Source organism: Schistocerca americana, chromosome 3 (assembly GCF_021461395.2).
Source record: "Schistocerca americana isolate TAMUIC-IGC-003095 chromosome 3, iqSchAmer2.1, whole genome shotgun sequence".
Lineage (NCBI taxonomy): Eukaryota > Metazoa > Arthropoda > Insecta > Orthoptera > Acrididae > Schistocerca > Schistocerca americana.
The window spans coordinates 156,561,560-156,577,544 of record NC_060121.1 but is presented as its reverse complement, the minus strand read 5'-3'; positions in this window follow the sequence as shown (position 1 = coordinate 156,577,544).

Sequence of the window (15,985 nt, the reverse complement as noted above, 5' to 3'; positions counted from 1 at the left end):
TTCCCTTAGGCCACAGCACATCAAGACTGCCAATCACAGGACAAACTGCTGTTGAATGATTTGCGCATTCCAACACTTATGCAGGATATCAGTACTGGGTTTGAGGGTTCTCCTCTATCGAGTTTGCCAACAATGAGATTGCCTATGAAGTGACCATATACATCCAATGTTTCATTGACAGCTGTCGATTTGTAGTGGTTACTTATATAGTGTCACACCCTTTTCAGGGGCCCCTGGTAACAAAAATGTAAATCGTTTTTCGTCTTTCCTTAGTGTTGGTTCTTCAGGAATCTGTTGCCTCCAGTACTTTTGTAGATACGTGCAATGTTCAAGCACTCAAAGCTTGTACGTTGGAGAGTTGGGAGCAACTATAGCAGATCACATATCGTAGAAAAATTCATTTGTGGAGTTGTGAGTCTTGCATCTGTGTCAATAACATTTGCTTCTTGGATGACTTTGTTCTTTGTGTGTGCATCACTGTGTGTACGTTGCTGAAATTGGGCCTTCTTAGAGCACCTGATCTATTTATTGCAACCTCAGCATAGAACAGTCTCTCCTTCAATAGAGAAAGCATAATTCATTGTAAGCTAGGATCTTAATTTAGAAGACAGTTTTGATGTAACAAGAGGCATCATGAATAGTCAGTCATGATTTCTTAAGAAGCACTATTTAACAAACTTTTCTTGGCTCACAAAACCCATAATTTACTTCCTATTTTCAGTTTTCGTGATAGGTTTGATTCATGTGTGTTTCTAGGGAACAACGTACTGAGGTAAGAAGGATAAAAAAGATATATGTAATTTTATGTAGCATAAAGTTAAAACATGTAATTATAGTGAAATGCGTAAAGATAAAATGAAATATATATGAATGCTGTCAACATAATTAGTGAACATTTGTACATTTCATGCTCTTTGGTGTGAAGGAAAGAAATATGTGACTATGTAAAAATCCAGATTCTAGTTGGCACTTGGTCAAAATTGTTCTGATGCCATCCCAAAGGATAATAATATGAGAAAATGTAAATGCTTCTGAAGCTTCTGTCACTAATGTCGGCAGAGTTGCATAAGTAACTGGATTTGTTTAACATACGAGGAATATTAACAGGTTTGTACCTTTATGCTTTCTCACTACTCTTACGTATGGCAACTAAGGGACATCTTTCCCTCGTAAAATCTGACATATGTCAGTGTGACACAAAACACAGATGTAGCACGTACAGGAACTACGTACTCTCATCGTAAGTGCTAAAGTCAGTAATACACCCAGGAACAAATAATTTTAACAAGACGCTGTTGTGTATGAGAGACAAAGTTTTTATGCATTCAGAGAATGGTTCGTAATATTTTCCATAAAACATCTCTTCCGTAAACTAATTTGAATTTCTTGCCACAACTTGAGTTTTAATATTAATTATTACAATGGCAAGAAATTCCCTCTTCATTTAGGATGATTTAGGAAAATAAGGAAATTCCTCCCATCCCCTCCCCCAGAATCTTCAGTACAGAGTTTTTGTCTACCTATAACCAATATCCAGTGCATAACCATTAATTCTATGGGGTATAAATAGGTTTTTGTGTCACCTATAACATTTAGTTCTTCTTGCATCACAACTGATAAACTCATTTACGCAAAAAATAGCAGTTGTATGAAAGTCTTACACTCCCATGGAAAAATTTCTGCAGGCACTCATGTTCAGGAGTGGAAGTAAATATTTGAGGAGCTGATACTAAGTGCAAAATTTCTAGCAGAAACATTAATAGACAATATTCTTGATTTTAAGTTGATATGTAGTCCAACTGTTTGACTGTAACAGGTAAATGGTATGTTCTAAATATCGATCATTACCCACTGCTGAATAAATGGTTCCTCAAGAATTTTCCTTGTATTAGGGAGCTGAGCTGCACTCATCCATACTAAGCCTACATGTTTTCTAAGATCGTTTACTCACACTCTACCAGGTCATCTACATAATCACTCTGCAGAGCACTGAAGTGCATGGCAGAGGGTACTTAGCATGGTGTCACAGTGGAGGGGTGCTTCCTGTTCCAATCACCTGTAAAATGCAGTAAGAATGGCCACTTACAGGCCTCTGTGGGTACTGCAATTAGTCTAATCTTGTCTTTGTGATTCCTGAGGGAGCAATATGTAGGGTGATGAAGAACACATGTAAGTACTTCACTTAATACTGGTTCCTGAAATTTTGTAAATAGGCTTTCATGGGATAATTTGCGTGTATCTTCAAGAGCCTGCCAATTCATATTTTTCAACATTTCTGTGATGCTGTCCCATGCTTGAAACCTGTGAACACTGACTGATTCTAATTGTGAGTCACTGACATTGCAGTTATAAGATACCACACTGTTTTCATCTTGTGAAGCACATTTTTAAATTTCTGTTCATTTAAAGGAAGCTGCCAACATTTCCACCACTTGAAAATCTTTTCTAGGTCTGAATACACAAATTTTTGCAGCTTATACATAACAGCACCACTTGCAAAAAGGCTGAGGTTTACTGTTAATATAGTCTATCATGTCATTAATATACAACATGAACAACAAAGGACCCATCACACTTTGTCAGGCATGCCTGAAAGTTACTTCTACAACTGCCAATGGCTTTCCATCCTAGATAACATGCTGCATCCTCCATTCCAATACATTCTCAATCCTGTAACAAATTTTGTTTGAGACCACATATAATCACACTTTTGTTAATAAATGTTGGCGTGGAACCAAGTTAAATACATCTCGGGCTTCAAGAAATACTGCATCCACAACTTTCAGGATGTCATTTGAGAAAAGTGAGAGTTGGATCTCCCATGACCGATGTTTTCAGAATTTTGCTAATTGGAATTCTGTCCTAGGTACATTAGATTTGAGCTCAGAATATATTGTATGATTCTACAACAGATGGATGTCACAGATACTGGCTGGTAGTTTTATGATTTCTGCTATACCTTGTATGTGAGTGTGACTTGTGCTTTCTTCCAAAACCTGTAGTGTACTAGCTGTTACTCTCGGCTGCACTCGCATATCAGTAGTTCTGTTATGTTGAGTGATGGTGAGTAATTAAGCTAGTAATTTATAAATGTCAGTGTGTCGACTGGTGCAGAGGCGTATGTGTAAAAAATGTATGCTATGCTGGAATGTACGAGGGGCGTTTGAAAAGTCCGTGCAAAAGTAAAAACTACTTATGTGTTTGAGGTAAACCTCTTTTATTTTTCGAAATAGTTTACTTTTAGACTTATACACTTCATCCAACGCTGTTCTAATTTGTTGATTCCTTCCGAATAATAGGAATTGTCCAAATCTGCAAAATAGCTATTAGTCGCTGCAATCACCTCCTCGATTAAATAAAATCTTTGTCCCGCCAGCCATTTCTTCAAATTGGGGAACAAATAGTAGTCTGAGGGAGCCAAGTCTGGAGAATAGGGGGGATGTGAAACGAGTTGGAATCCTGTTTCCATTAATTTTGCGACCACAACTGCTGAGGTGTGTGCTGGTGCACTGTCGTGACGGAAAAGGCCTTTTTTGCAGTCCAATCACCGGCGTTTTTCTTGCAGCTTGGTTTTCAAAATGTCCAGTAATGATGAATAATATGCACCTGTAATAGTTTTACCCTTTTCTAGTTTTACCGTTTTCCGGATAGTCGATGAGGATTTTCCCTTGCGAATATCAAAAGACAGTCACTATAACCTTTCTGGCTGAAGGAACGGTCTTCGCCGTTTTTGGTGCAGATTCTCCCTTGGTCACCCATTGTTTAGGTTGATCTTTGGTCTCAGGAGTGTAGTAATAACCATGTTTCATCCACAGTGACGAAACTACGCTTAAAATCCAGCAGATTCTTCCTGAACAGCTGCAAACCATCCTTGCAACACTTCACATGATTCTGTTTTTGGTCAAGCTTGAGCAATCGCGGAACCCATCTTGCGGATAGCTTTCTCATGTCCAAATGTTTATTCAAAATATTATGTACCCATTCATTCGAGATGCCCACAGCACTAGCAGTCTCATGCACTTTAACTCTTATGTCATCCATCACAATATCATGGATTTTATCAATGATTTCTGGGGTTGTAATCTCCAGAGGGTGTCCAGAACGTTCAGCATCACTTGTGCCCATATGGCCACTCCGAAAATTTTGAAACCATTTAGAAACTGTTCTAATCGAAGGTGCAGAGTCACCATAATGTTTATCAAGCTTCTCTTTAGTCTCTTGAGGTGTTTTGCCTTTCATAAGGTAATGTAACATCACCACACGAAATTCTTTTTTGCCCATTTTTTGACAATCACTCGACTTCCTTGATTCACACGAATGCCAAAAACAAAGAAATAGACCAATATGGCTGAAACTTGGTGTGCATTCTTTCCAAAGATGCTACTAACTAAATATGACCTCGGTAAGCCCTGCTGGTGCCATCTCTTGGACTTCGCACGGACTTTTCAAACGCCCCTCGTTGGTACATTATGAATGTGTTTCTATTATTTTGTTGTATATTGAATCTGGAAACATGCATTATATTTTCTAATTATTTTTAAAAAAAATTGATTCATTACATTCGTACAGAATTAGCGTTTTTAGGGGTTTCTCTGGCTCACTTAGCAATGGACATGAGATTTTACCACCAGAGCAACCCATACCAACCATTTCTTCCTTCCATTTCAATACATTATGTTTCTTACATTTTTGATCCAGCCTCCTAAGATGACTAATTTATGATTAATAGAGTCAGTTAATAAAAAATTACATTGAAATGCAGCCTCACCAAAAGCCTCCCACATGTAAAGGTAAGCCGTGTCTCTCCGTTTGTCGCGCAGCCTTTAAATGATGCCGTCATTGTCAGTCTTTGACTGTCTCTGAAGTTGCAGGAGATGCATGATGCTCTCTGTCTAAAATGCAATGAACTTTTCCACTGGCCATGTAGCTCGTAATGCCATGTGAAGTTCTCCATTCAAGTTCCGGCAGATCTGAAATTGCTCCAAGGTTTGTTGGATTCAAGTAACTTTTACAACATGAACTCTCTTAGAACTATGCACTAAATCAGGCTTAATGTTTGTGAGACTTATCGTGATATTTTTAAATATGGCTCCTGGGCTTACCATAAGATTTTATTATTGTATCTCCACAGCAACTGTCCAGCTACACCAGGTGATGTAGCAGCTCAAAATCATAAACAGCACGCGCTGTAACATTGGATTTTGCACTGTCTAGAAGCAATCTATAAACACTAAGAATTGCCAATCATTGTGCCAGCATTGTTTGCATAACAGCTAACGTTGTTAATAAGATCTTAAAAATGAAACAATTAAGCTTTTCAGTGACATTTTCATATGACATTTCTCTTGTTTCCAGCACAGCTAGTATTGCTAAGAACTTCATTTAAAGTACAGAATAATGTAAAAAGAGGTCCGGTGTATAAGACTTAGCAAGGCTGATGTCGACTTATCCTAACGTATTCAGAGCCGGCCCGATGTATCTAAGAAATGCTACTGCTGTTGCAATAGCTAAGCGTTCTTTTTCCAAGCCAAAAATATGTTTAAAGAAACCTTACGTTCTACTGTGATTCGGGTATTGTCACCTGGTTTGGAGCACTATCAGAAGCAGAAGGATGGCGCGAATGATCACAGGCATTGACTAGAGAGAGAGTGTAACAGAAAGGTTGGAAAATCTGAAACTGACAGAACTCGAAGCAAGATGCCGTACATCTCTCAAGAAAGTGCTTGTTATTTCAGCGCAGAAACGCCATGTGTTCAGCCCCCTACGTAACTGTCCTGTAGAGATCGGACGGACGAAATTACGTTTGCAAAGAGACGTAGAAGCATTTATTCTTCACGCACTCCATCCGCAAATGGAACAGGAGCAGACTTCAATATGTCCTATACCAACCACTTTATAGCGATTCGCACAGCAAGGATGAAGAGCAGGTATATCAATTTACGGAAAAAATGAAAGAGCACGAAATGATTTTTTTAAAACAATGAGCCATTTTGCAAATACGACAAAGAGGGAAAACTCAGTGGTCCAAGGCATGTCCTTGTGTCCAACGTTTTATGTCGTAATATTGGAGACAGCACCAGAGGCCATAAAGACCCCAAAAGGAGTTTCAAACTTAAACAGGCTCACCAAGCCCAAATGCTTCTGAGTCTGTAGTCGGGAATAGTTTGCTTTTTTTGTACTAAGGCCCACAATTCGTCTAATTTTAATCCTTCGAAAGTACGAAAACAAAGTAAGACAAAAGAATACTTCAAAAGTACAACTACTTTTTCTAAACAGGAAAAGGTTTTATATGAGACACATTGTCGATCTTAGTGCCAAATAAAGCAAATAGCGCCAACTCTTCCTCATAACAAGCTACATAGTACACGTTGGCGCGACCACTCGATGTTAGGTAGCGGTTTGATGACGTCAACACCAGACCGTTATACGGATACGCAAAACAGATGGGCTTGCTGACTTGTGAGCTTGTTTAGGTTTCATCTGAGGCATTACCAATATTTATAGATGGTTCAAAGATAGGACACAGTGCATCGGTTGGCACAGTTCAGCTGTCACCTATCACAGATCACACAATGTACCCTCCAAACACGCTCCTCCACCTTCTGGACTTGCATTCGGGAGGACGACGGTTCAATCCCGTCTCCGGCCATCCTGATGTAGGTTTTCCGTGATTTCCCTAAATTGCTTCAGGCAAATGCCGGGATGGTTCCTTTGAAAGGGCACGGCCGATTTCCTTACCCATCCTTCCCTCACCCGAGCTCGTGCTCCGTCTCTAATGACCTCGTGGTCGACGGGACGTTAAACACTACTCTCCTCCTCCTCCTCCACCTTCACGGCAGAAGCAACTGCCACAAAACAAGCACTGATGCACTGAAGAGCAAAGAAACTGGTACACCCGCCCAGTATCATGTAGAGCCCCCGCGAGCACGTAGAAGTGCCGCAACATGTCGTGGCATGGACTCGACTAAAGTTTGAAGTAGTGCTGGAGAGAATTGACACCTCGAATCCTGAAGGGCTGTCCCTAAATCCGTAAGAGTATGGGGGGGGGGGGGGGTGGAGATCTCTTCCGAAAAGCACGCTGCAAGGCATCCCAGATATGCTCAGTATTCTTCACGTCTTTGGAGTTTGGTTGCCAGTGGAAGTGTTTAAATTCAGAAGAGCGTTCTTGGAGTCACTCTGTAGCAATTTTGGATGTGTGGGGTGTCGCATTGTCCTGCTGAAATTTCCTCCTTCGTCGGAATGCACAATGGACATGAATATGGATGCAGGTGATCAGACAGAATGCTTATGTACGTATCACCTGTCAGAGTCGTATCTAGAAGTATCAGGGGTCCCGTATCACTCTAACTGCACACGCCCCACACTATTACATAGCCTCCACCAGCCTCCACATTCCCCTGCTGATATGCAGCATCCATGGATCCATGAGGTTCTCTCCATACCCATACAGTCCATCCGCTACATACAATTTGAAACGAGACTCGTCTGACCAGGCAACATGTTTTCAGTCATCAACACTCCAATGTCGGCGCTGACGGACCCAGCCGAGGCGTAAAGCTTTGTGTCGTGCAGTCACCAAGGGTACACGAGTGGGCCTTCGGCTCTGGAATCCTGTATCAATTATGTTTCGTTGAATGGTTTGCACGCTGACAGTTGTTGATGGCCCATCACTGAAATGTGCAGCCATTTACGGAAGGGTTGCACTTCTTTCATGTTGAACGATTCTCTTCAGTCATCGCTTGTCCCATTCTTGCAGGATCTTCTTCCGGCCGTAGCGATCTTGGAAGTATGGCGTTTAACCAGATTCCTGACATTCACAGTACGCTCGTAATAGTAATAGTAGTATTTACAGAATTCTAGTTAGAGACAATCATTAGATTTACACCTGGTATACAATAATTTTCTTACAAATAACTTATTAAATAATGTAATGCCACACTGTTCACTCATATCTCACTATCAGTCACTGCACACACTATACACACATTGTTTCATAACATTTCATTCACTACACACACACACACACACACACACACACAGACACACACACACATTGGTGATCTCTGGACGATTTTCTGTAACGCAACTTCCCATTTGCTATCCTGAAAAACTGAGTCAGCATCCCTCCATAATGAGTGAGATGTTGAGCTCAGAAAGAGGAAGAGGTGTTAATACTGTGCTATGCATAGCTTGGGAGTAAGTATTTCTGGAAAGAAAAGAAGAAGGGAAAAAACATGAAGTGAAGGTGTTATGTGGAATGTTGGATGTTTTATAATCATTATTATTATTATTATTATTATTTATTTGTATAAATTTTTTTTATCAAGCCCCTACTATCAATATTTATCTAAGTAATCTTTCAATGTATAAAATGTATTGCATAACAGGTACATTTAGCTGCCTTTTTAAATAAGTGTATTTTTGCAATTTCTTTTATATCTTTTAGTAATTTATTGTACAGTTTTATTCTTTGGTAGAAAATGCTGTTTTGAGTTTTATGTTTATTTTTTCTTGGTAAATGTAAGTTGAATCTATCTCTTGTTGCATGGTCATGGACAGAGCTGTTTGTGCAGTAATTACCAATGTTATTTTTGATGTGTACAACTGACTGGTAGATGTATTCACATAGAGCAGTTAAAATCCCTAGTGTTTTGAACAGATCTTTACAATGAACTCGACTAGTATTTTTGGTTATTATCCTTATGGCTCTTTGCTGGAGTTTGAAAATTGTGTTCTTATTTTGTGGGTTTGTACCCCAAAATAGCTAAGAATTGAGTGTACATATTAATAATATGTTACTAAAACACACTGCATGTTACACACTGATGATAGAATTCTAAGGTTATAACACGCTGATGACATTCTGTTTGCAAGTACCTTAGTGTGTTCACACCACTTCCACTGAGAGTCAATATTCATTCCTAGAAATTTTGCATTTGTTACACAGTCTATAGAGGTGCCATCTACATTTAATTTAACATGGCCATTTTTCCTCTTCAAACTGAAATTCATGGCATTAGTTTTCTTTATGTTCAATGTCACTTTATTGTTTTTTGACCAATCATAAACCTCCTTGAGAGTTTCATTTGTTTTCTCAGCAAGGAGTTCTCTTGTTTTCTTAGTGACTATAAAATTGCTGACATCAGCGAAGAGAATTTTTTTCACTATGAGTAAAACTACTGGGAAAGTCATTGATTTATATCAGGAACAGTATTGGTCCTAATATGCTACCTTGCGGAACCTCTATATTAATGTATTTTGATTCTGATAAGCGTTTTACTAAAAGTTTAGATCTATTTGAAGTATGTGTTATCTCTACTCTTTGTACCCTATCTGTGAGGTATGATCAAAACCAGTCATTAGCTACCCCTCTTATTCCTAATGCCTCTAATTTATGTAATAGAATCTTGTGGTCGACTGTATCAAACGCCTTAGAAAGATTCAAAAATATGCCTGTGACACACTAATCTTTATCAAGAGCATCAAGTACAACTTTTGTGAATTCTACTATGGCTGACTCTGTGTTTTTGCCACTTCAGAAACCAAATTGTGATTCGCTTAAAAGATTGTATTTATTCAGGTAATTCATTAATATGTCTTTCATAATTGCTTCTATTATTTTTGAGAATGCTGACACCAGGGAAATGAGCTGGTAATTTTTTATGTCTTCTGCATTACCTTTCTTAAGCAAAGGTACAACTCATGCCTATTTTAACTGTTCTGGAAATGTCCCTGATGTGAAGGATTCACTTATTATATTTGTCAAGGGGCCTTGTATAATTCCTATGCATTATTTCAGTACACACATTGGTACTTCATCTAAGCCTACTGACTTCTTTTTTTTGGTTTTTCAACAGTTTAATTGACTTCATTCTCTGTGGTTGGAAGTAACATCATTGTATTTAGTGCAACATTATTTACAGGTGTTATATTTGTTTTGGGGGATTTTTGCTGTAACTTCTCTGCAATACTTGAAAAATGCTCGTTTATATAGTTTGCTAAGTGTTGTGGATCATTTATTAAGTTATCCCCCTCCCTTAGCAGTATGTTATTCTGCATTTGCATTTGTTTGCCTCTCCCCATTTCCTTTTTTATAACATCCCAGACTTCTTTGCTTTTATTCTCTGCATTATATATTATTTTGTTAATAAATGACTTTTTGCAGCAATCAGCACCTTCCTATAGATCTTTTTGTATGTATGACAGAATCATGACGTTATGGACAAACTCAGTAGGTAGACAACAAATTCCCAGCTGGCATTCAAATTATATATTCAGAAATACAGTTATTACAAAGAAAATCTTAAATGATTTCAAAACTACAGTGTCTTCTATAAATTGGCACCAAATAATTGATGAAGTGCCACCAAATTCTGCATTCAATCACATGTTCCAGACCCTTAAAGTGAAATTTGATCAACATTTTCCATTAAAAACCAAGAGATATTCAAATGCTAAATCAAAATGTAGACAAAAACTGACAAAGTAAAGAGGTGGTATACTCCGAGACTAGCCAAAATAAAATGTATTGTCCAAATACTAAATGACAAGGTCAAAGCTGGTAAAGATAGAGATATTAAGGATAGACTGTACTCTAGTTGTGCTGTTTGAGGCTTTCCCGGCGCTGCATCTGCTTCCCGGAAATTACGTCAGATAATATTGTAAAAACCGCACAATATTTCAGCGAGACAACTGCCCGCCATCTTCAGGTGCTACTGTCGCGTCGCTGAGAAGATCGCCAATTTATATGTTGGCTTTCTAGAACAGCACAGGCGCCAGCAGGGGCATAACGTCATCGAAGACCAATCGTAGACGGCGTCGAATACCAGAACCCTCTGCTGGAGGAACAGGTCGCGGTCTGCGGAAGCGCGTCGCGGCGCGGGAAAATGCGACCGGGAGCAACGGACCCTGTTCGCGTGCGCGAGGTGTTGGCGCGCGATTTAAGAATATAGGCTAAGTTTTCCCATCAGCGTTGACTCGGTGCAGTTGCTAATCTGTGGCTGACGATTCCTAAGTGCCGCCTACGCTGGCTCCCAGGCCTTGCTCAGGTGAAAGTCTGTGTCTCTGTTTATTAGGTCACTGCTTAAACGTATTTCGACCGCCTCTTTGATGATGGAGTCCCAGCCAGTATGTGGAAGCATACAAGAAGATCTTGGTTTCTTCATAGTTCATGCCGTGTCCCGTGTCAAGGCAGTGGTCAGCAACTGCAGATTTCTCTGGCTAACCCAACATCATGTGACGTTTATGTTCGTCGCATCTGTCTTTAACCGTACGACACGTCTGGCCAATATAAGACTTCCCACAGTGGCACGGGATTTTATATATTCCTGGTCTCCTCAGGCCGAGGTTGTCTTTAACAGAGCCCAGCATTATTGCACTCATGCTGGAGGCCAGAAAACACATTTAATTCAGTATTTCTTGAAAATTCTGCCCATCTTAAAAGACCCGCCACCGACATACAGTAGAAAAACCAATCACGTGGTGTTCTCTGCTTCTTCAGACTGTTCTTAAGGTTTGGAGCATGCTAGTCAAAATGCATTCCGGATCTGCTTCTCGGAGTACTTGTTCTGGGCAAACACAGAGCGGGGATGGTTAAGCTGTGCCGATAAGCTGTCCTGATCTGAGATGGCTCTAGCCCTATGCACTAGCGTCCGTAATACACCGCTGCACTGTGAGGGATGATGACAGCTCGTAGCTTGTAAATACAAGTCTGTGTGCCTAGGCTTCCGGAACACACTGTGACCCAAGGAGGCGTCTCCTCTTCTACGAACCAAAACAAAAACCAGAAATGAGAGCTCACCATCTTTCTCTACCTCCATGGTGAAACAGATGCTTGGATGGAGGGAGTTCAGATGTTCCAGAAAAGAAGGACGCGTTGCTGTCCCAGGTGGCCATACCACAAACGTATCATCTACATATCTCCAAAAACATTTGGGTTTCAGAACCGCCATCTGAAGTACTTTGTCCTCGAAGTCTTCCAAAAAAAGATTAGCTACTATGGGAGACAGAGGGCTACTCATAGCAACACCATCAGTCTGCACAAAATACTGGTCGTTGAATAAAAAGTCAGTCGAGGTAAGCACGTGTTTGAAAAGGTGTAAGATGGCCTCTTCCAGCTTAGCTCCTATGAGTTGTAATGAGTCCATCAGAGGCACTCGTGTGAACAAAGAAACCACATAGAAACTCACTAGTAAGTCGGGAGATTCATGGCGCAGGTTCTTCAGTCGCCGTATAAAATCTTCTGAGTTTCGAATACGGTGTTCACATTTCCCCACCATGGGAATCAGAAGACAAGCCAGATGTTTAGCTAGTGGTATGTTGGGGCACCTATATTACTGACGGTAGGGCGAAGAGACACGGGGCTTCACCTGAGCAAGGCCTGGGAGCCAGCCTTGGCGGCACTAAGGAATCGTCAGCCGCAGATTAGCAACTGCACCGAGTCAACGCAAGTGGGAAACCTTAGCGCAGATGCTTAAATCGCGCGCCAACACCTCGCGCGCGAACGGGGTCTGTCGCTCCCGGCCGTATTTTCCCGCGCCGCGGCGCGATTCCGCAGACCGCGACCCGTTTCTCCAGCTGAGGGCTCTGGTATTCGACGCCGTCTACGATTGGTCTTCGATGACGTTATGCCCCCGCTGGTGCCTGCGCTGTTCTAGAACGCCAACAAATAAAGTGGCGAGCTTCTCAGCGACGCGACAGTAGCACCTGAAGATGGTGGGCAGTTGTCTCGCTGAAATATTGTGCGGTTTCTACAATATTATCCGGCGTAATTCCCGGGAACCTATCATGTACTCTAGTTATTTACAGACCAAAACGATCTACAGAAAGGAAGTAAAAAAAGCAGAGAAGGAAAGCAGTGCCAGATTTATTGGAGAAGCTCACAATCCTTGTAAAGCAGCATGGGATCTGGTTAATGAGTACAGGAAAAAGCCCACCTCTTGCTCTAATTCTAGCAGTCCAAATGAGTTTAATGACTATTTTATAAAAATAGTGGAAAACACAGTAAATGAAACTCCTGACTTTGGAACAGATCCTGCAGCTGCTGTGAAATTTGAGAATAAATGCAGCATGGTAATGTGGAAGAGAGTGTATCCAAAACAAATAATAAAAATTGTAAAAAGTTACAAATCTTCAGGGAGTCCTGATATTTACTGCATGCCGTGTACTATGTTAAAAACTATAATCAGTGAAATTGTACAGCCATTAACAGTAGTAATAAATAAAAGCCTCCGTGCAGGGGAATTTCTAGACTTCCTGAAAGTAGCACGCACAGTGCCTGTTTACAAAAAAGTGTCAAGCTACAGGCCCATATCTATAATACCAGTACTAGTGAAGGTGATGGAGTCGATAATGAAAGAACAACTATTACGTTACTTTGAAGGGAATAGTCTCTTTTATGATGCGCAACATGGCTTTCAGAAGGGCAGGTCAACAACAACAGCTGTTCTTAGTTACAAACGTAAGTCAGGGCTTTGAAAACAAAGAGTCTATAGCACTAGTACTCTGTGACCTTAGTAAGGCACTTGACTGCATCCCACATAAAGTCCTACTCAGAAAGCTAAAAACGTATGGTATTGGGGGATCTGTCCTGCAAACTCTTGAATACTACCTGAGAAACAGACGACAGATTGTCTCCGTGCAAGGAGCTGATTCAGGTGAGAAGAAGCTACAGCATGTTGCGCCACAGGGATCTATTATAGGACCCCTGATGTTCCTTATCTTCGTAAATGACATAGGCTCCAATGGGCAAACCTTGCAGTTTGCGCATGATACAACCTTGTTCTCAAAAGGAGAGAATGTTGTACAGGCAGTCCAACAAGCAGACGTCTTGTTCGATGAAGCTTAGGCCTGATTTATGATGAACGCTTAAGTTACATTCATGTCTCTTCTTGTGTATCTCGGTCTAGAACACAAAAGTGAACTAATGCTTTAGGGACATTGCGTTAAGGACAAAGGTTCCCTCTGTTGAATTGTGAAAGAACTAAGGCGAAATCTGTTACCATCTGTGTGTAATGCCGGCCACTCTCTTACTTAACAGACTGTACACGTTTTGGAGCCCACGTTTACTCGGCAGATTTTTCTTGTTACGGTCCACACTACCTGCTCTCAAAATATAGGAAGCAAAGAGCTTGTGGAGTAGAAGAGATTTGTTCCAAAGTATCGAAGATGAAAGTGCTCATAGCTCTTAAGGTATGCATTGTAGAGCCCACGTTTATTAGACTGTTTTTCTTCGAATGATGGTGCCTGTCAAATCCCAGAATACTAACCATTCCTCCTGGGACACTCTGTATATAGCCAAAATTGTTCACATGGTGGCACAAAGCAATGATAAAAGAATCATCTCTTCTTTCATTTGGATCCCTACTCACTTGAAAATCACTCACAATGAATAGATTGATCAGTTAGCGAAGTCAACAGTTGCATCAGGAACTTTATATCACTCACCAGTTCCTAAATCAGACTTTAAACCATAGATCAAGGAGAGAATTAATACTTGTTGGAAAGAATATTGGAAATTATCTGTATCCAGTAAGGCGAATGGTATGCGTCAATACAAAGATCTATTCCATCTAATTATTGGTTCTATACAAAAAGTTCTCAAATTAATAAGAAATGTAATTTGAATGCTTTTTAATCGCAGATATGTTCCGGTACGTCTTCAGCAGATAGGAGGTTTGATTTCTCTTTATTGTGATTGTGATAATATCACCTACACTGGTCTGTCATATTTTTTCCCTTCTTTCACATACAGTGTACAGAGACAGGTCTTTATGGAAGGTCCATTTACCCTGCAGTTTTCCTAGTATCCTTTATGGCAGCTCTACTTATATACGAGGTGCATTCAAGTTCTAAGGCCTCCGATTTTTTTTCTAATTAACTACTCACCCGTAATCGATGAAATTGGCGTTACTTCTCGACGTAATCGCCCTGCAGACGTACACATTTTTCACAACGCTGACGCCATGATTCCATGGCAGCGGCGAAGGCTTCTTTAGGAGTCTGTTTTGACCACTGGAAAATCGCTGAGGCAATAGCAGCACGGCTTGTGAATGTGCGGCCACGGAGAGTGTCTTTCATTGTTGGAAAAAGCCAAAAGCCACTAGGAGCCAGGTCAGGTGAGTAGGGAGCATGAAGAATCACTTCAAAGTTGTTATCACGAAGAAACTGTTGCGTAACGTAAGCTCGATGTGCGGGTGCGTTGTCTTGGTGAAATAGCACATGCGCAGCCCTTCCTGGACGTTTTTGTTGCGGTGCAGGAAGGAATTTGTTCTTCAAAACATTTTCGTAGGATGCACCTGTTACCGTAGTGCCCTTTGGAACGCAATGGGTAAGGATTACGCCCTCGCTGTCCCAGAACATGGACACCATCATTTTTTCAGCACTGGCGGTTACCCGAAATTTTTTTGGTGGCGGTGAATCTGTGTGCTTCCATTGAGCTGACTGGCGCTTTGTTTCTGGATTGAAAAATGGCATCCACGTCTCATCCATTGTCACAACTGACGAAAAGAAAGTCCCATTCATGCTGTCGTTGCGCGTCAATATTGCTTGGCAACATGCCACACGGGCAGCCATGTGGTCATCCATCAGCATTCGTGGCACCCACCTGGATGACACTTTTCGCATTTTCAGGTCGTCATGTAGGATTGTGTGCACAGAACCCACAGAAATGCCAACTCTGGAGGCGATCTGTTCAACAGTCATTCGGTGATCCCCCAAAACAATTCTCTCCACTTTCTCGATCATGTCGTCGGACCGGCTTGTGCGAGCCCGAGGTTGTTTCGGTTTGTTGTCACACGATGTTCTGCCTTCATTAAACTGTCGCACCCACGTACGCACTTTCGGCACATCCATAACTCCATCACCACATGTCTCCTTCAACTGTCGATGAATTTCAATTGGTTTCACACCACGCAAATTGAGAAAACGAATGATTGCATGCTGTTCAAGTAAGGAAAACGTCGCCATTTTAAGTATTTAAAACAGT